General features: G+C 40.4%; 1 protein-coding gene across 3 annotated transcripts in view; it reads left to right on the top strand.

Moving 5' to 3' along the window:
- NUBPL (NUBP iron-sulfur cluster assembly factor, mitochondrial) overlaps nucleotides 1-24791 on the top strand; it is a 530407-nt gene that overhangs the window by 373337 nt on the left and 132279 nt on the right. The window contains exon 17 of one of the 3 annotated variants that reach the window (XR_010839581.1): nucleotides 1925-2222. The exons of the other annotated variants lie outside the window; for them this stretch is intronic. The gene's annotated coding sequence lies outside the window, so the exon portion shown is untranslated. The remainder of the gene's footprint in view (nucleotides 1-1924; nucleotides 2223-24791) is intronic. 3 annotated transcript variants of the gene reach the window in all.

Genomic DNA, 24791 nt, shown 5'->3' with positions numbered 1-24791 from the left:
TTCAGGCAATGAATATTTATCGAGTGTTTACAGCCTGTCAGACAGCATGTGAGATGCTGGGGAACACATAGATGACAATCCACAATCTTGCTTTCAGTGTACTTATAAAGCTAGTGGGACTTCAGGCAGGGATTCTCTCTTCAGCATCACTGGCTGATAGAATCAAGGCTAGATTTCAAGTTGATTGTTCTCAGTCAATAAAACAAAATTTTAGCAGTCTTCCTGAAAATTTCAAGTTCTCTGGCTGCAAAAGTTTACAGGAGGCTTCAACAGATGATGGAATGAGATCAATGGTTTTCAAACTCTAGTTTGCCTGGAATTACTGGAGGGTTTGTTAAAACACAGATTGCTGGGCCCTACCCCAGAGGTTCTGATTCAGTAGGTCTGGAGTTGGAGGGAGTGGGGTGGTTTGCGTTTCTAAGAAGTCCCCAAGTGATGCAGATGATGCTGGTTTGGGGGCTACACTTTGAGAACCACTGGTGTAAAGTATTTTCTTCCTTAATAGGCTATCCTTCTGGTGATTACCTTGACGTTAATAGTAATAAAGATAGAATAGCTCACACTTAGTGAGTTCTTGCATGTGTCAGGTATTTTGCCCTGTACATCCATCATTACATTCATTTCTCACACAACTTAATGAAATAGTTGTGATCACTACCCTCATTCTATAGATGAGGAAACAAACATTTGGAAAGGTTAATTAATTTGCCCCATGTCACAGAGTCTAGTAAGTGACCAAAGCCAGGATTTGAACTTAAATCTCTCTGACACACATCTGTGTTCCAGCCACCATGCTCTTCTGCCTTCCTGTGATTGCCACCATACCTGGGCAGTGACAGTGCAGTCATAATCTCCTTGGGAGACACCAAAGAGACATCTGTCAGACCTGTCTCCATGTGTGCCTGCACCTAGGGGACTCTGAGTAGACTGCTCTGTGAGCTGTCATGGGAAAGAGATAGCAAAACTTCCCTTAGTCATATATTCTAGTGGCTAATAAGCTTTTTGCAATGGGAAATTTTCTTTTTAATTGGATGAAATGTTTCTATTTTACAGATTTTTAAAAGACTTTAAATCACCAAGAATTAGATAACAGTAGCACAGTAGTACACTGAGTTGAATTGACCACAGCTCTAGATGAAACAGAATTTGACAGTGAGGGCTAGAACAAGGTTCGCTTTTTCCAGAAAGTCATACAGCCCCTTTCCAATCCTCATGCACTTACAACCTATTTCAAAAGGTGTCTGTGAAATTAGTTTGAGCTTTCCTAACCTGTCTGAGTTAAAGTACTTTTTACATAGCTCCTGACTTAAAAATAATAATTATCCAGTATTATTAATTAATAGTTCTGTTGAGGAGGGTCCAGTGATATTTCCCACACAGTAAGGAGAATCCCAAGAATGTGCTGGTGGTTCATCAGCCTACTGGGAAGGGCCACCTTGCTCCCTGCTTGCTTCCCCAACATTGTAGAGGAATTCCTCCCATCTCCTAACCTCGCATCAGGCTCTTCTCCCACCCACAGAGGGTGGAGAGCCCTTTCAGGTCGGCTATTATTATAATATGATATTATTATTATAAAACACAGATATAGAAAACAACATAAAACGATTGTATGACAATTATTCTGAGGTGAACATTCTTGTCAAGTCAATCAATAGGACTTTGTCACCCACTGTGATGGTTAATTTTATGTGTCACCTTGACTGGGCTAAGGGATGTCCAGATAGCTGGTAAAACATGATGTATTTCTGAGTGTGTCTGTGAGGAGGGTGCCTCTGAAAGAAATTAGTATTTGAATCAGTAGACTGAGTGAAGAAGATTGCCCTTACCAATGCTCATTTTAAAAATCTGATGTGTCTTTAAGTCTTCTTCAACTTACAGATTGCCTTTCTATCCCTTTCTTTTCCTTAAAATTTATGTATTCCAGGCCATATGACCTTTAGAGTTTCCCTCAATCTGGCATCATCCAGTCCATTCAGAACCTGTATAGAACAAAAAGGCAGAGGAAGGACAACTTTGCTCTCTGCTTAAGCTGAGACATCCATCTTCTCCTGCCCTCAGACGTTGGCGCTCCTGATTCTTAGGCTTTGGGACTAAGACTAGGACTTATACCATCAGTCCCCAGATTCTCAGGCCTTCAGACTCACGCTGGATTACACCACTGGCTTTTCTGTGCTCCAGCTTGCAGATGGCAGATCATGGGACTTCTCGGCCTCCACAATCACGTGAGTCAATTCCTGTAATCAATCTATAGATAGATAGATACATAGATACATACATAGATTTGTATGTATGTATCTATAAATATCTTGTTGGTTCTGTTTTCTGAAGAACCCTGACTAATACACCCACCCAGAAGTCCCACCTTCCCCACAAAAGTAACCATATCCTGACTTTATTATAATCACTTCACTGCATTTTTTAGTGTTCTCCTGCATATGTGCATCCTCAGCACTATAGTTTAGTCTTGCTTATTGAAAAAATTCACTGTGTCTTTAAGTCTCTTTTAGATTTAAGTCTCTTATAGATTTCCTCTCTGTCCCTTTCTTTTCCTTAAAATCTGTGCGGAAGAATCCAGGCCATTTGATCTTTAGAGTTTCCCCAAATCTGGATTGTGCTGATTGAAGTCTCTTGGTGCAGTGCAACATGTTCCCATGTCCTCTGTATTTCCTGAAAATTGGCAACTGGATCCAGACTCTGGATCAAACTCACTTTGGCAAGATTTTAGGTGGTGGTTGGTAAGATCATAGAAGGCACGTGATATCTGGTTGTCTCTCTTTTAATGATAGGAACAACTTTGATGCTTAATGTGTACACCCTTTAACTCATTAGATTTGCAAAAGGATGCTATTTTAATTCTATCATTTCTTTCCATTTATTAGCTGGAATACATTTATAAAGAGATTCTTCATTATTATTGATTAATCAATGGTATAGTTCATGTAGGGAAAGAAAGATAAATGTGTGTTTCTTTCCCTTCATTTACTAATTCTCATGAATTAGTTCCCTGTCATACCTCAGAATTGACCAATTCATTTTTTAAGAGTTCATTTAAGAACTTATGGATTTAAACGTAATTATTTGCTTAAATACATTGCATTTATTATTACTGAAACTCAAATTATCACATCTATATCAAATCATCACATTATACCTGGAATTTACCATTTCTCTCATGAGCCCCAGGTTCTTTTAGTGAGAAATTACATTTTAAAACCATATCTAGTGCTAGGGATGCTCAGTCTTTGTGTCTAGGCCTTTTCGGTGAACACAGCTAGGAAAGGTATGTGTCTGTAGATACATATATACATCTATGCATACATTTTGCATCTACTTTCCCCCATTTTTTAATAGTTACACTTTGTCTACAGTGTTTCTTAGCCCTCACACAGTATTTGTTCCACAGGTAAAATGTACTATATGTAATGTCCACTCTCAGTCCTTATATCAGTGCTGTGCTAGCCATCTTGGTTGTCCGAAGCTCATTCTCAGGAAAGGGTCTTAGGAATAGTATTCCCTGAGTCCTTGCATGTTGCTAAGTTTGTCTGTGCCCTTTATACTTGAAAATGAGTTTTGCTGAATATTAAATCCTTCATACTTTCTTTCTTTGACTGTCTTACTCTACTTCCTTCTGGGAGAAAGCATTGCTGTGGTGGAAAAAGAAAAACTAATGGCAATTTCATTTTCTTTCCCTTATAATTCACGTATTATTTTTTCTAGGTGCCCAAACAATTTTCCCTTCCTATTCCTTCCCTTCCCTTCCCTTCCAGATACGGCCTCATATTGGGTTGATCATTTGGGGTTGATATTCTCAGGTACATAGTGTGTTTTTTCCCATATGTATTTCAAATATATATTTTTTATTTTAGAAGATTTTTTTTTTGAGTTATAGGTTTTAGTATTTGTTCTTTCAATTTGGCTTCTCTTCTGCAGGGACTCTTACCCATACATTCAAGCTCCCCTGTATATCTTTAATATTTCTCATTTTCCGTTGAACTCTTCAGAGTTTCCCACAATCTGGAATCATCCAGATTCGTTTTGCTTTTTAAAATGTTTCTCCTTAGCACATTTTGTTTCTCTTAGGGCATTATTGTGTATTTGCTCTTATATTCCTTCTAGTTTACTCTTCATTTCTGAAATGATTTTCTCTTTTGTTTCTAATTTGTGTGAGTTCTTTCACCTCATTTCTGAGTTTTTCTAACTTTCATTTTTTTTTCAAGTCTTCTATCATCTTCTTAATGTCTTTGAACTCATTTTAAAGTGTTAGGTTATAATTTTGTTCTATCGGTATATTGTGGACATGTCTTTCTTTCCTTGCCTGTGGGATGCTATTGAGTTCATTATTTTCTTTTTCCTTATGATAATTTGTATAGTATCTACCTTGATATTTTTCTATAGCTCATTTTAGTGAAATTAGTTTTTCTCAACTTTAGAATGAGGCGGGGGCTCAGCAAAGTGTTTGTTACTTCACAGAGCCCCTCTTTTGTTGATTTTGTGTAGTGTTCAAATATGTAGCAGCTTGTTCCCTCAGCTTTCTTAGCTGTTTCCCGCTCCTACTTTGGTCTGAACTTTCCCTTTCCTTTGTCTCTATTGTCTCTATTCTGCTCAATTTTGATTGCACTCCCAGCAGCTCCTCCCTAGTTATGGGTCCCATCCTAGAAGGGAGCCCTGATTTCACAAGGCTTACTTACTTCAGGCCCCTTGCACTCACTTGCTATTAGTGAAGGTAAAACCTCCAGTTTTAGCTGCTGTTCTCAAATTGGTCCTCTGTATTTTCCAGTGATACCTATAGACTATATTGTGGTTTTTCTGTTCTTGGGTCAGTAAGTCAGAAGCCCCATTGCTTCCCTCTTCTTCCTCCTGCACAGATGGGCTACCATGCAGGTCTTTACGAGTGTTGGTTTGTCTCCACCCATTTTGGGGTTCATGGGGATACTTTGTTATGTAGTTTTGTTTTAAATGTTGTCCATGGTTGTTTGGTTTTGCTGATTTCCAGAATCCTGCCCTACCAAGGAGCTCTTGATCAATTTTTCCCGTTTCCTTCTCCCTGGGAGCAGGGAGAACAATTTTAACCTCCCTGGTGAAGATATTTAAAAGTGCTTTTGATGGAGGACTCTCTCTTCTCCTCAGCCTGCTCAAGCCGTCTTTATTCTCCCTGGGCAGGTTTTAGCAGGATGGAGGGAAAAACAGGTATGCTTTATAGCTTCACAGTGTGACAGGATACTTGGAACATTTTTCCTGTCTTGCTCTCCATAGGACTGAACCAAAAGGTGACTGAGAGCAGAATGTTTCAGAGATGAAAGCTGTTTCTGTTCCAATTGAAGCTTTAGTGACTCATTCTTAAATAGGAGGAACTCATTTAAAATACAGTTTTTCGGGGGCTGATATTATGCTTCCAGGCAGAGCCAGGCACCACTAGGGGAAACCAACACTGTGACCAGAGAAGCATTTTTAATGCTTCTAATCACATGGTGAAAATTGGAGAGGTCTACGATTTTAACCCTATTCTAAAGACCAGTTTTGTGAGTATAAAATCGCAGCAGCCCACCCAAGGTGGCTTTCCTCACTCTTGCTTCTGGAAGAAGGAAGTTGTATGACTATGTCAGCTCTCCTTCCTCCCTGCCTGGCAGGCCCCGTGCCCTCCCTGGGTCAGTGAAGGACCGTCAATTCTCCAGCCTCTGCAGTTTTTCTGTGCAGGTGCTGGGCATCCTTGTAAGTCCAAGTGCTGTCCTGCTTGGGGCCATCTCTCACAGCTAGGGCTCCTTGCGAGTTTCAGAGCAGGCAGAGGCCCCATTTGATTGGCATTTCTTTTATTAGCTGGGAACCTGCAAACAATCAGCCCTTCTACCGCATGCCAGCATTCAGTGTTTGGCTGGAAAGTGTCTCTTGGTGACCTTTATTTGCATTGGCCTGCAGATAATAGTAAGTTTCCTTAGTGAGCAGGAGGTGGGAGGAGGTAAAGGGCATATGTGAAGCCTAAGTATTAACTGTGAGGACTTAAGTATAGGATGTGCAGCCTGCACTGGCAACCTCAGTTCCGCTGCCCTTTACGAAGGGGACAGTGACCCCTGGCCCACCGTGGCCAAGCACCACCGCAGGGGTCCTTACAAGTTGAAAGAATTTAGAGATCATACAGCCAGTGTCCTTCAAAGGCTCTAAATCAGGAGGCCACACCTGGTAACCATGGAAGAGACAAAGCTTTGCCGTATAGGAGAGGTTGCCAACTGGCAGCCTGCAGATGAGTTTTGTTTGGACTTCAGAGAATTAAAAAAAAAATCTTAATTAGTTATCATTTAAATATCAGGAGACTTCCTGTTTGTTTGTTTGATTTTTTAAGTCAATTGCTGACTTCTCTTAGAGAAACCAGAGATCTGGCCGCAATTGGCTGGAACTCAGTGGCAGCTGCCCTAACTCGGGGGGCCTTGGAGCATCTTGTTGCTGTAGTCCCCTCTCCCTCCTCCAACATCGTTTTTGCTCTTTCTTCTGGATTATTCTCATCAGAATACAAACCTAATGTTATCTCTCTGTTTAAAAAGCCTGTTCTTGACCCCACTTCTCCTGCTGTTTCTTTCCCCCTCTTTGCAGCACAGACTCCTCAGAAAAGTTGCTCACACTCATCCACTCCATCCCCCGCTCCCATTTCCTCTGCCAAGTTCTGCAGTCAAGCCCTGGGTCAAGCCCTGGGCCCTCAGTCTCCACCACAACGCAGCAAGGTCACCAATGACACCAGGTCTCAGGTTTCCTCCAAGTCAACCCGTGAGCCTCCTGTGGTGCTGGCCCTCGGTTCCTTTCTCCCTCTGGTGCTCACTCTTTGCTCACCTGCTCTCCGGGTTCTACAACCCTTGAGCTTTCCTTTCCCTACAGCCTCTTTGATAGGACAGACTTAGGTCCCTGCCCACGGATCTCATCTCCCTCCACACCCCCCTCATGATGGCCTTCAGCACCGTGGCTTTAAAAAGCATCTATGTCCTGAGTCCTAAGTGTGTGTTTCCAGCTCAGGCCTTGGCCTGAACTGCAGTCGTAGATACCCTGCCTCCCTGACCCCTTGTCTTGATGTCTCATAGATGTCTCTTACTGGCACATCCACACTGAGCTCTGGTCTTTCTTCTTTGCCAGCTATCTTCCATGCATCTCTCCATGTTCACTCTTCACCTTCTTCCCCCTCTCCTGCTCTCTGCCTTTGAGAGTGACTTGTATGGCTATTCCATTCTCTGGCTTCTAGTTGGGTTCTACCAAGGCAATCACAGCAGGAGATCAGGGCAGAGAGTTGAGTGACATCAGGGTGTTTATTCCTCAGGGTCACACAGGGCTGGGTATATCCCTCTATCAAAAGCAAGTCAACACACTAATTCAAAAAGATATAGGCACCCCAGTGTTCACAGCATTATTTACAATAGCCAAGATATGGAAGCAGCCTAAATGCCCATAGACAGATGAATGGATAAAGAAGAAGTTTTATGTATACGTATACATATACACATACACACGTAATGGAATATTACTCAGCAATAAAAAAGAATGAAATCTCGCCATTTGTGACAACATGAGTGGACCTGGAGAGTATTATGCTTAGTGAAGTAAGTCAGATAAAGACAAATACTATATGTGTTCACTGTATGTGGCATCTAAAAAACAAAACAAATGAAAAATATAACAAAACACAAACAGACTCACAGATAACTAGTGGTTACCAGAGGAGAAAGGGGTGGGGGTGGGAAAAACAGGTAAAGGGCCTTAAGAGGTGCAGACTACCCATTCTAAAATAACTACATCACAGGGATGTTATGTACAGCATGGGGAATATAGTTAACATTTTATAATAACTTGGTATGGTATGTAATCTATAAAAATGTCAAATCACTCTTTCTATACCTGAAACTAATATAATATTATAAGACAATATTGTAAGTTAACATTACTTCAGTTTTTAAACTAAGTAAGTCAACACAGACATTTCCACGTGATTCTGTCCTTTCTGGCTCTGGTAAATGACCCTTTCAGGCCTAGGGCCAGTCACTGCCCCACTGTTTACTAGGCATAGAGCATCATACTATCACTGTGTTTTCCCTATATCCTGCCCACACCTTTGTAAACAGTCCCTCCATTAAGCCCTCCGTGAATTTCTCTAATTTGAGTATGCTATCTGTTTCCTGCCGGGACCTTGATTGTACCTCCTATTGTTGCCCTTTTTATTTGAAGACGATGTTATTGAGAGTGACCATCCTTTGTGTGAAGACAGAAAGGCAGATGTGTGTCCATTATTTTATTTTATTATTTTTTTAACATCTTTTTTGGAGTATAATTATTTTACAATGGCGCATTACTTTCTGCTTTATAACAAAGTGAATCAGCTATACATATACATATATCCCCATGTCTCTTCCCTCTTGCATCTCCCTCCCACCCTCCCTAACCCACCCCTCTAGGTCATCACAAAGCATTGAATTGACCTCCCTGTGCTATGCAGCTGCTTCCCACTAGCTATCTATTTTACATTTGGTGGTGTATATATGTCCTAGCCACTCTCTCACTTCATCCCAGCTTGCCCTTCCCCCTCCCCGTGTCCTCAAGTCCATTCTCTACTTCTGTGTCTTTATTCCTGTCCTGCCCCATGCCTAGGTTCTTCAGAAACTTTTTTGTTTTGTTTAGATTCCATAAATATGTGTTAGCGTACAGTATTTGTTTTTCTCTTTCTGACTTACTTCACTCTGTATGACAGAATTTAAGTCCATCCACCTCACTACAAATAACTCAGTTTCATTTCTTATGGCTGAGTAATATTCCATTGTATATATGTGCCACATCTTCTTTATCCATTCATCTGTCAATGGACACTTAGGTTGCTTCTATATCCTGGCTATTGTACATAGAGCTGAAATGAACATTGTGGTACATGACTCTTTTTGAATTATGGTTTTCTCAGGGTATATGCCCAGTAGTGGGATTGCTGGGTCATATGGTAGTTCTATTATTAGTTTTTTAAGGAACCTCCATACTGTTCTCCATAGTGGCTGCATCAATTTACATTCCCACCAACAGTGCAAGAGGGTTCCCTTTTCTCCACACCCTCTCCAGCACTTACTGTTTGTAGATTTTTTAATGATGGCCATTCTGACTGGTGTGAGGTGATATCTCATTGTAGTTTTGATTTGCATTTCTTGAATGATTAGTGATGTTGAGCATCTTTTCATGTGTTTATTGGCAATCTGTATATCTTCTTTGGAGAAATGTCTATTTAGGTCTTCTGCCCATTTTTGAATTGGGTTGTTTGTTTTTCTGATATTGATTGTTTTTTTGATAATGAGCTGCATGAGCTGCTTGTAAATTTTGTAGATTAATCCTTTGTCAGTTGCCTCATTTGAAAATATTTTCTCCCATTACAAGGGTTGTCTTTTGGTCTTGTTTATGGTATCCTTTGCTGTGCAAAAGCTTTTAAGTTTCGTTAGGTCCCATTTGTTAATTTTTGTTCTTATTTCCATTTCTCTAGGAGGTGGGTCAAAAAGGATCTTGCTGTGATTTATGTCAGAGAGTGTTCTGCCTATGTGTTCCTCTAAGAGTTTGATGGTGTCTGGCCTTACGTTTAGGTCTTTAACCCATTTTGAGTTTATTTTTGTGTATGGTGTTAGGGAGTGTTCTAATTTCATACTTTTACATGTACCTCTCCAGTTTTCCCAGCACCACTTATTGAAGAGGCTGTCTTTTCTCCACTGTATATTCTTGCCTCCTTTATCAAAGATAAGGTGACCATATGTGTGTGGGTTTACCTCTGGGCTTTCTATCCTGTTCCATTGATCTATATTTCTGTTTTTGTGCCGGTACCATACTGTCTTGATTACTGTAGCTTTGTAGTATAGTCTGAAGTCAGGGAGCCTGATTCCTCCAGCCCCATTTTTTGTTCTCAAGATTGCTTTGGCTATTCGGGGTCTTTTGTGTTTCCATACAAATTCTGAAATTTTTTTGTTCTAGTTCTGTAAAAAATGCCAGTGATAGTATGATAGGGATTGCATTGAATCTGTAGACTGCTTTGGGTAGTAGAGTCATTTTCACAATGCTGATTCTTCCAACCCAAGAACATGGTATATCTCTCCATCTGTTTTTACCGTCTTTAATTTCTTTCATCAGTGTCTTACAGTTTTCTGCATACAGGTCTTTTGTCTCCTTAGATAGGTTTATTCCTAGGTATTTTATTCTTTTTGTTGCAATGGTAAATGGGAGTGTTTTCTTAATTTCACTTTCATATTTTTCATCATTACTGTATAGGAATGCAAGAGGTTTCTGTGCATTAATTTTGTATCGTGCTACTTTACCAATTTCATTGATTAGCTCTAGTAGTTTTCTGGTAGCATCCTTAGGATTCTCTATGTATAGTATCATGTCATCTGCAAACAGTGACGGCTTTACTTCTTCTTTACCGATTTGGATTCCTCTTATTTCTTTTTCATCTCTGACTGCTGTAGCTAAAACTTCCAAAACTATGTTGATTAACGGTGGTGAGAGTGGACAACCTTGTCTTGTTCCTGATTTTAGTGGAAATGGTTTCAGTATTTCACCACTGAGAATGATGTTGGCTGTGGGTTTGTCATATATGGCCTTTATTATGTTGAGGTAAGTTCCCTCTATGCCTACTTTCTGGAGAGTTTTTATCATAAATGGGTGTTGAATTTTGTCAAAAGCTTTTTCTGCATCTATTGAGATGATCATATGGTTTTTTCTCCTCCAATTTGTTAATATGGTGTATCACATTGATTAATTTGCATATATTGAAGAATCCTTGCATTCCTAGGATAACTCCACATGATCATGGTGTATGATCCTTTAAATGGGCTGCTGGATTCTGTTTGCTAGTATTTTGTTGAGGATTTTTGCATGTATGTTCATCAGTGATATTGACCTGTAGTTTTCTTTCTTTGTAACATATTTGTCTGGTTTTGGTATCAGGGTGATGGTGGCCTCGTAGAATGAGTTTGGGAGTGTTCTTCCCTCTGCTATATTTTGGAAGAGTTTGAGAACGATGGGTGTTAGCTCTTCTCTAAATGTTTCATAGGATTCGCCTGTGAAGCCATCTGGTCCTGGGCTTTTGTATGTTAGAAGGTTTTTAATCACCATTTCTATTTCAGTGCTTGCGATTCATCTGCTTATATTTTCTGTTTCTTCCTGGTTCAGTCTCAGAAGGTTTTGCTTTTCTAAGAATTTGTCCATTTCTAACAGGTTGTCCATTTTATTGGCATACAGTTGCTTGTAGTAATCTCTCATGATCCTTTGTATTTCTGCAGTGTCAGTTGTTATGTCTCCTTTTTCATTTCTAATTCTATTGATTTGCATCTTTTCCCTTTTTTTTTTGATGAGTCTGGCTAATGGTTTATCAATTTTGTTTATCTTCTCAAAGAACCAGCTTTTAGTTTTATTGATGTTTGCTTTTTTTCCCCTCATTTCTTTCTGATCTTATCTTTATGATTTCTTTCCTTCTGCTAACTTTGGGGTTTATTTGGTTCTTCTTTCTCTAATTGCTTTAGGTGTAAGGTTAGGTTGTTTATTTGAGATTTTTCTTATTTCTTGAGGTAGGATTGTATTGCCATAAACTTCCCTTTTAGAACTGCTTTTGTTGCAGCCCATAGGTTTTGGGTCATCATGTTTTCATTGTCATTTGTTTCTAGGTATTTTTTGATTTCCTGTTTGATTTCTTCAGTGATCTCTTGGTTATTAAGGAGTGTATTGTTTAGCCTCCATGTGTTTGTATTTTTTACATATTTTTTCCTATAACTGATATCTAGTCTCATAGCATTGTGGTCAGAAAAGATACTTGATACAATTTCAATTTTCTTAAATTTACCAAGGCTTGATTTGTGACCCAAGATATGATCTATCCTGGAGAATGTTCCATGAGCACTTGAGAATAAAGTGTATTCTGTTGTTTTTGGATGGAAAGTCCTATAAATATCAATTAAGTCCATCTTGTTTAATGTATCATTTAAACCTTGTGTTTCCTTATTTATTTGCATTTTGGATGATGTGTCCATTGGTGAAAGTGGGTGTTAAAATCCCCTACTATGCTTATGTTACTGTCGATTTCCCCTTTTAAGGCTGTTAGCATTTTCCTTATGTATTGAAGTGCTCCTATGTTGGGTGCATAAATATTTACAATTGTTATATCTTCTTCTTAGATTGATCCCTTGATCATTATGTAGTCTCCTTCTTTATCTCTTGTAATAGTCTTTATTTTGAAGTCTATTTTGTCTGATATGAGAATTGCTCCTCCAGCTCTCTTTTGATTTCCATTTACATGGAATATCTTCCTCCATCCCCTTGCTTTCAGTCTGTATGCGTCCCTACGTCTGAAGTGGGTCTCTTGTAGACAGCATATATACGGGTCTTGTTTTTGTGTCCATTCAGCCATTCTATGTCTTTTGGTTGGAGCATTTAATCCATTTACATTTAAGATAATTATCGATATATATGTTCCTATGACCATTTTCTTAATTGTATTGGGTTTGTTATTGTAGGTCTTTTCCTTGTCTTGTGTTTCCTGCCTAGAGAAGTTCCTTTAGCATTTGTTGTAAAGGTGGTTTAGTGGTGCTGAATTCTCTTAGCTTTTGCTTGTCTGTAAAGGTTTTAATTTCTCCTTCTAATCTGAATGAGATCCTTGCTGGGTAGAGTAATCTTATTTGGAGTTTTTTCCCCTTTCATCACTTTAAATAAGTCCTGCCACTCCCTTCTGACTTGCAGAGTTTCTGCTGAAAGATCAGCGGTTAACCTTGTGGGGATTCCCTTGTATGTGATTTGTTGTTTTTCCCTTGCCTCTTTTAATATTTTTCTTTGTGTTTAATTTTTGATAGTTTGATTAATATGTGTGCCTCAGCGTGTTTCCCCTTGGATTTATCCTGTATGGGACTCTCTTCGCTTCCTGGACTTGATTGACTATTTCCTTTCCTATATTAGGGAAGTTTTCAACTATAATCTATTCAAATATTCTCTCAGTCCCTTTCTTTTTCTCTTCTTCTTCTCAGACCCCTATAATTCTAATGTTGGTGCATTTAATGTTGTTCCAGAGGTCTCTGAGCCTGTCCTCAATTCTTTTCATTCTTTTTTCTTTATTCTGCTCTACTGTAGTTATTTCCCCTATTTTATCTCTCAGGTCACTTATCCGTTCCTCTCCCTCAGTTATTCTGCTATTGATTCCTTCTAGAGAATTTTTTATTTCATTTATTGTGTTGTCCTTCATTGTTTTTTTCCTCTTTAGTTCTTTTAGGTCCTTGTTAAATGTTTCTTGTATTTTCTCCATTCTATTTCCAAGATTTGGGATCATGTTTACTATCATTACTCTGAATTCTTTTTCAGGTAGACTGCCTATTTCCTCTTCCTTTGTTTGGACTGGTGGGTTTTTACCTTGCTCCTTCATCTTCTGTGTGTTTCTCTGTCTTCTCATTTTGCTTAACTTACTGTGTTTGGAGTCTCCTTTCACAGGCTACAGATTCGTAGTTCCCTTTGTTTTTGGTGTCTGCCCCCAGTGGCTAAGGTTGGTTCAGTGGGTTTTGTAGGCTTCCTGGTGGAGGGTCTTGTGCCTGTGTTCTGGTTGATGAGGCTGGATCTTATTTTTCTGGTGAGCAGAACCACATCCGGCCGCGTGTCTTAGGGTGTCTGTGACCTTATCATGATTTTAGGCAGCCTCTGCTGATGGGTGGGATTGTGGTCCTGTAATACTTGTTGTTTGGCATAGGTTTTCTAGCACTGAAGCTTGCTGGTCATTGAGTGGAGCTGGGTCTTAGTGTTGAAATGGACATCTCTGGGAGAGCTTTCGCTGTTTGATATTATGTGGAGCCAGGAGGTCTCTGGTGGACCAGTGTCCTGAACTTGGCTCTCCCACCTCAGAGGCACAGGCCTGACACCCGGCCAGAGAAGGAAGACCCTATCAGCCACATGGCTCAGAAGAAAAGGGAGAAAAAAAGAAAGAAAGAAAGAAAGAAAAAAATATAATATAATAAAGTTATTAAAGTAAAAAATAAAAAAATTTATTAAAAATTAAAAAATTTAAAGTAATTAAATAAAGAAAGAAAAAGAGAAGAGAGGAATTTCCTTCGTTGTGCAGTGGTTAAGAATCCGTCTGCCAATGCAGGGGACGTGAGTTCGAGCCCTGGGCTGGGAAGACCCCAGTTGACGCAGAACAACTACACCTGTGTGCCACAACTACTGAAGCCCATACACCTAGAGCCCATGCTCCACTACAAGAGAAGCCACTGCAATGAGAAGCCCGTGCTCTGCAATGAAGAGTAGCCCCCGCTCACTGCAACTAGAGATGGGTCTTTGCTGCTGCTGCCTGCAGCAGCAAAGACCCAACACAACCACAAATTAAATTAATTAATTAATTTTTTTTAAAAAGAAGGAAAGAAGAGAGCAACCAAACCAAAATACAAATCCACCAATGATAACAAGCACTAAAAACTATACTAAAAAACTAACAAGCAAACAAAAACCAAAATGGACAGATAAGAACCCTAGGACAAATGGTGAAAGCAAATCTATACAGACTAAATCACACAAAGAAGCATACACATACAGACTCACAAAAAGAGAAAAAGGAAAAAAAATATATATATATCTTTTGGGAAGTCTGAGGTCTTCTGCCAGCATTCAGAATGTGTTCTGTAGGAGTTGTTCCACATGTAGACGTATTTCTGATGTATTTGTGGGGAGGAAGGTGATCTCCACTTCTTACTTCTCCGCCATCTTGAAGGTCGAGTTCATGTCCATTATTTTAATGTTACACGTTGATGGAAGCCTGAGGGGGAAGCAGAGTGACAGTCATTCCAATAAATATCTGTGACTAGTCCTTCACCCAAGAGGATAGATAACAATTCAGAAGTAAATGCAAATGAGATAAAAGAGCATTTATCTTAGAAGATGACTCTCCTGCACACTCCAAGCCAGTTGCAGACTTACATGGTCCATACCATCTGTGAGAATATAAAATTATGATTCATGGAAACCTTCCAGGAAGGCTGAAACCTACATTCCTACACATATCCAAACATTTTGCCAAGATACCATGTAGTGTAGAAATATTGCATCTTCTTGACCTGAAGAGTGGGCATTGATTTAGCTGCTAGAGACAGAGGAAGCTAGAATCATTATTAATTTATCTATAGACACTGACCAAAACCATTCAATAAACAAGAGTCCAATGCAAGGATTATGTTTTATTGGTGCCATTGTTTACTCTTGGTGTTAATGCTATCTATATGCTCAGGAAAAACTCAATTAAGCAGGCTCCTAGCTTGTTAATGTTTCATGTTCTTTTTGCATCTGATTGAGTATAAAAGGAAGGACTACAGTAGCTCATCTACTGGTGATGGTTGGGACAACAGGAGAAGAGGAGACTTCCCTTGATGTGGAATTCTGAGATAGGCAGAGATCTTATCTCTAATCTCACATCCACTTCCTGTCCCTTTCCCCCCTCTCAGAACTCCTTTTGCCTCTAACTCTCACAGTTTAAATATAGCCCTGTGTTTTCTTTCTGCAAATAAAACAATTTGATAAATATATTAACATGAAGCATTCAGAGAAAAGATGTATGAACTTTTCCGAGTGCATTTTTGTTTTAAAACTACAAGAAAAACAAAAGAAATAGCAAAGGTAAAACATAGATCAAGATGAAATAAGTTATCAGTTATTATATCATTTGTGGGTTCAAAAGCTATTTTTAAAGGCACAGGTAGAGGAAAATGAAAGCAGAAAGGGAAAATAATCAGAGAGGCAAAGATTTCCATACAAGAGGTTGATTCTACAATTATTTATTCTGGTAGAAATGACAAAAATGTGTTACAATAAAGAATGGTTAAAGTGTGATATATCCAGGTAATAGTTAAGTAAATTGTTGTATGCCCATAAGCACCCATCAAATATCATCTTTTCAAAGTATATTTGAATACTGGGAAACTGTTTAAGATGAAATGTAAGGTGAAAAAAGCAACTATATGTTTAGTATTGTTCCCAATATATTATATATGTGTGTGTATTATATATATGTACTCCTATAATAATAGATAAAGAACTAGGAAGAAGTATGCCAAAATGCTAGCAGTGATTATCTCTGAATGACAGGATTTATAGATTATCAATATTTAGTTCTTTATAAGTTATGTATTTTATAGATTTTTTGCAGTAAACATATAAATATGTTAATCATATAATTAAAACTGGGAAAGTTACTCTTTAAAGGAGAGGACATTGATTTATAGAAAGGAATGGTGGAATTTCAGGCAGCAAGGAATGGGCATCTTACTGTGTGTGAGACCCTTCTATTATATCATGCATAACAGACAACAATAATTAACAACAGGTTTCATAGAATAATAATGATGAACCTTTGTTGTGTACTTAACCATTTGCCAGGCACTATGCATTAGCATACCTTATATTCATTGCTTGTCTTTTAAACCTCTTAACAGCACTATGAAGGTAGGTACTAGAATTATCCTGAAGAGACAAGTGAGGTTTAGAGAAGTTAAGTATATTGGTTAGAGTATAACAAACAGCTGTAACATAAACCTGAAGCCTCATTGGATTAACAAAAAGGAAGTTGATCCCTTAATCAAGGAAAGGTTATTTCTGAATCATGTAAAATCTCACTGGCAGCCTCAGTTGAGGGTGGGGTGGAGTTCCCACTCCATCCTTGGCTTCCAAGGTTGCCCTGGATATTCATATCAGGCCAGCAGCCAGGGTGATTGAGGCAATGGAGGACTCTGCAGTTTTTGTAGGCCAGAATTTCCACCTACATTTCAGTGGCCAGAACTCAATCACGTGGTCACCTATAACTGCAAGGAAGGCTAGGAAATTGAGTCTACCTGCATCCCCAGGAGGAAAGGGAGAGGAGTGTGGAGAATGGCCCACTAATTTCTGCCATGTGATATATCTTCCTGGGGGTCACATACCAAGTAAGTGGCACAGCAGAATTTGAATACAGTTGATCCCATTCCAAAGCTGACATCTTAACCACAGAGCCATACATTCATACTACAGAGGAATTGAAGTTTAAAAGCAGTCTCCCGTAGGCATAGGCTTTATAGAGCAGTGGCATCACTGTCTCTGGAAATGAGATATTCAACTTTATATTTTTTACTTACTTTAGGAGATTTTATTTTGCTTTTTTTTTTTTTTTTTTTTTTTTGCAGTTCGCGGGCCTCTCACTGTTGTGGCCTCTCCCATTGCAGAGCACAGGCTCCGGGCGCACAGGCTCAGCGGCCATGGCTCACGGGCCCAGCCGCTCCACGGCATGTGGGATCCTCCCAGACTGGGGCACGAACCTGCGTCCCCTGCATTGGCAGGCGGACTCTCAACCACTGCGCCACCAGGGAAGCCCTTATTTTGCTTTTTAAAAGTTAAACTCAAAATGAAAAGAGAGGTTGAGGTATGGCCAATGCTAAACACCCAAGAGTGGGACAAATATCCAAGAATTATAGATAGGATAAGCTATGTGCAGTACTTTCAATGGCAATAAGGTAGATTTTAAAAGAGTGTAAAGCAAGGAGAACAGATTGTTATAAACTTATGACAAAGGAAATGAAAAATTGCCTAATGCGTATTCTATCAAGAACAGTCTTTAAATAAGAAAGAGCAGGACAAACATAATTAAGAGGGCATTGGAACTGAGATGCAAAACAACAATGACTAGCAGTTCGTTGTTCTATAAAATGAGTTCCAGGACATCTGTTTCACGGAGATGGAAAAGGTACACACATTTGCCTTCCATTACTCCCAAGAGCCAACCAAAATGAAAGTACAGACATACCAAAAAGAATGAACCCACGACAGGGAAAGGAATGGAACCAGGGAAGAGTTGACAGATGAGAGGCAGGGAAAGGTGATGGCCTCGCACCAGTCGCAGGGATGAGGGAGCCATCTGCCCAGTAGAGAAGGCACTGACTGGGTTGAGAGTCAGCAGGTCCTATGGAAGCAGGTGTAAGCAGTTGGGGGTTGGGAGTAGGAGGTGGTATATCTATTGTAGGTCTATCTATTGAAGAATCTATTAATGTAAAATTATGTACCTGACACAAGGTAGAATGTGGAAGGGACTAGGAAAGTTGGGAAGTCAAGACAGGATGTAAATTTTTATGTAGAAAGAGAGGTTTGAATATTATTTAATGTTACAGTGGTTACTGTTAGAAAAAGTAAAAAAATATAAAGCATTGGAAAGAGAGGAGAGAAATGGGATAGTATAAGCAAAATCCTTATCTTTCATATCAGAGTCAATAAAATTGCTTTAGTTGAGAAATTAAGAAATAGAAATAATTCTTAATTTTATCCAACAAATTATCCAAAAGAGGTAAAATAACTTCCAAAAGAAAAATATTAAGAAAGTTTGCCCTTTGGGTAGTGCCACTGGGAGGTGGAAAAGGGAACAGTAGGTTTTAAGGTCTTCTGCACTGTTTGACTTATTCATCTATTATCTTCATGGAAAGTAAAAATCTGTTCAACTCTCTAAATTCCCTTGCTTACTCATACGTAATATTTTCCCAGAGAGCCTATTAGAAGGTAGATCTCTGCTCTGTTTCCAGATACTATAATTTAGCAGGAGGCTCTGATACAGGAGGTCCATGGGTCATACGTTAGCAACCATGGCTCTAGGCTGTGAGAAATTATGTCCAGTGTCTATGCCAATATCACAGGTATGAGAGCTAAACCAGTATTCTCTGCTCTCCCTTTCACCACATTTCTTATGAGATGTGGTGTTCACCGTCTAGTTACTCACTTCCTGGAGATGAAAGTGTCTTCAGGGAGGGGTTTGCTAATCTGCGCCCACAGATGAGGCTGAGAAGATAGTGACACCTCGGTGATTTCCCACTTGTCTCTGCCCCCCAGAGAGTCATGCCACTGCACATGATCACAGAGACACTTTAGTCATTTACAATGAGAAGGTGACTAGCACTCAGGCTAGATACTCTGGCCTGACCAGCATACTTTTCTCTTATGGAGAAACCATTTACAGAACCAAAATAAATCTAAAAAGTTGCTTGGTAGATGTGGAATCAGAGTGTATTGGATGAGTAGAATGTTTAATAGACTACAACTCTCATGGCCCACCTAGTAGACCAGCCACTTCCCAACCCTAGCTGCACATTACATTCACGAAAGGAGCTTTTCCAAGTACAAACACAGGCTCCACCCTAGACCAATGAATCAGAATCTCTGAAGGTGGGGTCCAGGCATTGATGTTTGTGTTAATCTCCCCAGGAGATTGTAACTACTGCCAGAGTTGAGAATCATGATGCACAAGAGTCACAGAGCATTGCTGCCAAGTTGCCTTAGAACTCCCTTCCCCCTGATCCACATGGGAGCCAAACTAACACGTGTTCCAGGGAAAGGCCTAAATGCCTGTAGCTCCACTTTGGTGATTTCCCTTTGGTCCATGACTAGTCCCTTAACATAACACGTCCAGAAACTCAATATTGTCTGTAATGCAAGTAAAACCTTGCTTTATGTGTGTTAATTCATTTAATCATAATAGCAACCCTCTGAGGTAGGTACTATAATTATCCACATTTCATAGATGTGGAAACTGAGGAAACAGAGAGGTTAAGTACCTTGCCTAAGGTCACAGTGTTGTTAGATGGGAGAGCTGGGATGTGAACCCTGGCGTCCTGGCCCACAGTCTGGACTCTTAATCTTTCTGTTATATTTCTTTAAAACCCCCAACTTCTACGTGCTTCCCATTTTGGCTGATGGCCTTGATTATCACTTCACTGGGAAAACCAAAGCAATCAGAAGAGGCCTTCGTCCACTTGCTTCTGCAACCACACCTGCCAGCCTACTGCATACATGACTAGCCTCTCCATTTGTTCAGTAGATCCCATCTCCTCTTGCCAACTCAAGGACACGGTTCCAGAGTTCCAGCGCTTAAACCACTCTCTACTTATCATCAATTATTTTTTCAGTTGGATCTTTCTCACTAGCTGTACACATGTTAGCAGTCATACATATGCTGTCATGGAAAAAAGAAAAATCCCTTCCTTGGTCACATAGTTCCCTCCAGCTGCCACCCAGTTTTTCTTCTCTCATTCACAGCAGAGCTCCTCAGAAGAGTCATCTGTATTTGTCTTCACTTCTTCTGTTCTGTTCCAGTCAGACTTTAGAGCTCTCCCCACCCCCAGCATACACACATACTCATGAGAGTAGTGCTTATCTGGTGGTTTCTACACTGCCATCTCCAGTGGTCCACTCTGAGTCTGATCCTTTTCCACTTATCAGCAGGGTATGTCAGCATTAGTAGCCTCACCTGGAAACTTCTAGGCCCCCACTCTGTCTCAGGTCTTCTCCACATTATTGACCATCTACTCCTTTTCAGTCTCATTTGCTGATTCCCCTCATCCCTCCATTTTCTAAAGCACTGGTATGCCCTTGGCCTGTGTCACTCCATAGGTAACCTTATTCAACACATTGATGATCCTCAGATTTATATTTCTAAACATCTTCATGACCATGGGGTAGGGAAAAATTCTTAAACAGGACATAAAATGTGCTAATCAAAATGGGAAAGTGGATTAAGTCAAACTGTATTAAAATATAGACTGTAAATCAAAAGACACTATTCAGAGAATGAAAAGGAAAGCCACAGAGAGAAAGGTATTTATAATGGATATAGCTGACAAAGGACCTGTATCTATAGTATATGAATAACTATTACAAACAATAAGAAAAGGATAAATAAAGCAGTAGAAAAATGGGCAAAGGCTTGAACAGCCCAGATATCTTCCCTAAATTCCAAACTTGAGCATACAACTGCATATTCATGATCTCCATTGACCAGGCATCTTAAATTTAACCCAGCCAAAACACTTCCTGCTTCCTCCCCTCCCTCTCAACCTGCTCCTCCATCAATAAATGGCAACTCCAGGAGCCCGTTGTACAGGGCAAAACCTTTGGAGTCATTCTCTATCATTCTCTTTCTCTTCTATCCCATCTCCAATCTGTATTAGTTCTCTATTGCTGTGCAACAAGTTATACCTTAATTTTTGAAGGCTGGGAATATGGGCACAGGTTGGCTCGGTCTCCAGGATCAGAGTCGATAACGAGGCTATAGTCAAGATGCTGCCAGGGCTGCAGTCATCTCAAGGCTTGACTGCAGAGGCCCACTTCCAAGCTCACTCCCGTGGCTGTTGGCAGGCCTCCGGTCCTCGCTGGCTGCTAGCTGGAGATGACAGTTTCTTGCCACATGGGCCTCTCCAAGGGAAAAATCGCAGTATGCATCTGGATTACCCCAGAGTTAGCCAGAGAGAGAGTGAGAGAGGGCAGCTAGACAGAAGTCACATTTTGTAACCTAGTCTTGAAACTGACATACCGTCACTTTTGCCATATTCTTTTCATGAGAAGTGAGTCACTAGGTCCAGCCCACACTCAAGGGGAAGTGAGGATCATTGGGGGCCATCATAGAGGCTGCCAACCACACAATCCAACAGCAAGTTCTGCTCTTTCTACTTCCAAATGTGTGCAGAATCCAAATACTTCTCACCACCTCAGTTGCTGGCACCCTGGTCCACCTGGCTTATTGCAATAGCCTCTTAAATGGTACCTTTCCTCCGTAACGCCTACTACACACAGACTGTTTGACACACAGTAGTGAGAGTGAGCCTTTGAAAAGATAGTGAGATCATGTTAATCCTCTGCTAAAAAAAGTCTCTGATGTTCCATAAGGACCTACATGCTCTGCTCCTGCCCCAACCTTTTCTCCTACCACTCCCTGCTTCGCTCATTCCGCTCCAGACACACTGGCCTTCTTGATGTTCCTTGAACACACTAAGCATGTACCACCTTAGACCCTTTGCATGGGTGTGTTTTCTCTTAGATATCTGCAAGGCTGCGTACATGTCACCTTTCATTTGAGGCCTTCCCCAAACTCTCTGTATAAAATAGCAACACACATACCTCCCCACTCCTTTACTCCCTGTACCCCTTAACCAGCTTTTATTCTATTCCATAGCACTTACCATCAATCTTGTTTTATTTGTTTATTTTCTGTCTCCAGTAGAATTTATTGGCGTGTAATAGGAACTCAATAAATATTTATTAAATACATATGTACATATATACATACCCTCGATCAGGTTATACCAAATTCTTTCTTTTCCTATAGCTGGTACTGAACACTTCTGTGTATGTGTGGCACCATTTGCATAGCTAACCTCATCTCAGTTGTGCTGAATTCATCATTTAACTCTACTACAAGTGGAAGGGGTGGGTATGAATGTGGAAGAGGGTAGGAGGAGAGATTGGCTGCTACATCCCCAGCCCTCCACAGCCCCTTCCAACCAACTGGTTCCTCATCCTCTTGTAAAAACCTTTCCTCCCCTGAGCTGCATGGTACCTGTTCATACTTCTGCCTTCTTGCTGTCATTTCCAGATTCTGTGTTCATCTAAGATCCTAGCCCAGCACCTCCATTCAGACCCAGGGCCCTTGCTCTACCTTTGAAATCCTAAACTCTGGAATAACAACGTTTGACCCCAACCTTCTACTTTTTCAGTTTATTCCCCTTCTATTTGCCCTTGAAACACACCAAGACCTCCACCCTATGCGCCTCCATTTTCAGCCAAACAATTGTCCCCTTTGGGCTTTATGTCCCCTATCCAGCCTAAACATTTGATTCATCACCTCATTCTGTATAAAGAAGGTGGAGTGTAGTGGTGGAAAACACAGGCTCTGGAGATGCAGACATAGGCTCAAAGCCTGGTTTCACCACATGCTAAATCTTATGATCTTGGGCAAATTAATTAGTATGTCTGAAACTTACTTTCCTTAAATGAGAATAATAGCTTCCTTATAGGGAGGTTGTGAGGATCGTTAAGAGTTTTAAAGAAGCTCCTAGACAGAACAATAAATGGAAACAATGACTATTGATGACCATTTTTATTTTTTTTTATTTATTATTTTTATTTTTTGTGGTACGCGGGCCTCTCACTGCTGTGGCCTCTCCCATTGCGGAGCACAGGCTCTGGACGCGCAGGCTCAGCGGCCATGGCTCACGGGCCTAGCCGCTCTGCGGCATGTGGGATCCTCCCAGACCGGGGCACGAACCCATGTCTCCTGCATTGGCAGGCGGACTCTCAACCACTGCGCCACCAGGGAAGCCCAATGACCATTTTTAAATGAGTTAATATTTAGAAATGTTTAGAAGAGTGCCTGGCACATAGTAATTACTATTTAGTGTTTGTTAAATAAATTAATATTTATTTCTATTTCTATCCCATATCATTCATTTTCTTACCTTTCCCTCACTCTCAGAACTTCCCAGTTTCTGTTGCTCTAACCTGAGTTCTGTTCAGTCATATCGCACACCTGGCAAACTGAGAGCAAAGTCCTGGGCTCCAGCCTCAGCTGTGGCCCGGGGTAGCTCCTCAGTCCTTTCACTGTCCCTCAGCAATGCTCTCTCTCCTTTGTTCAGCAGCTACCTCGGCTCTTCTTTCTCAGATCCAGGGCTCTCCCTTACCATGTCTTCTCTCACATTGAATAGATTTTCTTACCTCCTACTGGGCAGGGAAAAATAGAGGTCTGGTGCCAACAACGTCAACTGTTTGACCTCTGCAGCTATAACTTTCCTTTATTTATACTCGTCCTTACCTCTTACCTCATACCTGAAGTCTCTGTCTTGTCTGGGCTCCTTGGAATGCCACACACTCTGCATCTTCAACCTTTTCCTCTCCTCTGCCTGTTTGCTCATCTTGTAGGTGTGGAGTCAGTAAAGCAGTGATTATGCGGGTAACCCTGTACCCAGAACACTCAGGTATGGATCCTGGACCTGCTGTTGTGACCCTGGACAAGTCATTTAAGCTCATCCTTGTTCAGTTTCCTCCTCTGGAAAGCACTGAGAATAATGGTACCTATCACACTGGGCAGTTGAAAGGAATTCATGCATGTGAAACACTTAGAGCAGCGCCTGGCATACAGCAACTTCACAATAATTGTATGCTATTCTAAGTCATTCCAATCCAAAAAAGCACATGAAACTTTCGTATTTATGTCTTCCCCTAGCAACTGCCTTTCCTTTCCTCTCATCATATTGAAGTTTCTTGAAAAAAAAGTAGCCTTCGATATTTTCTCCCTTATTCTATTGCTCACATTTCCCCCTCTGTTAAAATGCATTGCCCAATTCTCCCATTAAAATGCTTTTGCTTAGGCCTTGCAAAAACCAGTGTGTGTGTGTGTGTGTGTGTGTGTGTGTGCTTATATTGACCAGTATGAGACATCTGACACTACACCGCTTCTCCCTTCTTCATCTCTCTCTCTTGGCCTTCCAAGGCACCATTTTCTTTTCAATGTCTTATCTCTCTGGCCCAATCTTCTCCTTTTTCCATTCTCATCTTATAAATAGTTGTTGTCCCTGGGTCTCTATCATCAGCCCTACCTCCTTTTCAGGTTACACATTCTTCTGCAATCCTTCTACCTAAGTCTTCATTGTTCACTTACATGGAAGGACTCTCAACCTGATATACAAACTCATCTATCCCAAAGCCTACTCATAATTTTACTTAGTTGTACAATGGGCTTCTTAAATTTATCATATCCAAACTTGAACTCTTCATCTCCCCCACCAAACACACTCCCCTTTTCTTATTCCATATCTAAGTAAATGGCACCATCATCTACCTGTTGCCAAAGCCAGAAAATGGAGTATCACCCTCGACAACACCTCCTTAATCACACCTACCCTGATATTAGATGGCCTTATAGTCTCAGAGATTTTGCTTTCTTGCTACTTCTAAAATCTGTCCCCATCACTCCACTCCTGCTTCCTCTTAGCTAATCTCTCAAT

The sequence above is a fragment of the Kogia breviceps genome, chromosome 3, assembly GCF_026419965.1.
Source record: "Kogia breviceps isolate mKogBre1 chromosome 3, mKogBre1 haplotype 1, whole genome shotgun sequence".
Lineage (NCBI taxonomy): Eukaryota > Metazoa > Chordata > Mammalia > Artiodactyla > Physeteridae > Kogia > Kogia breviceps.
Note: the sequence above shows the minus strand (reverse complement) of the source record. Positions and strands in the feature narration are given on the sequence as shown.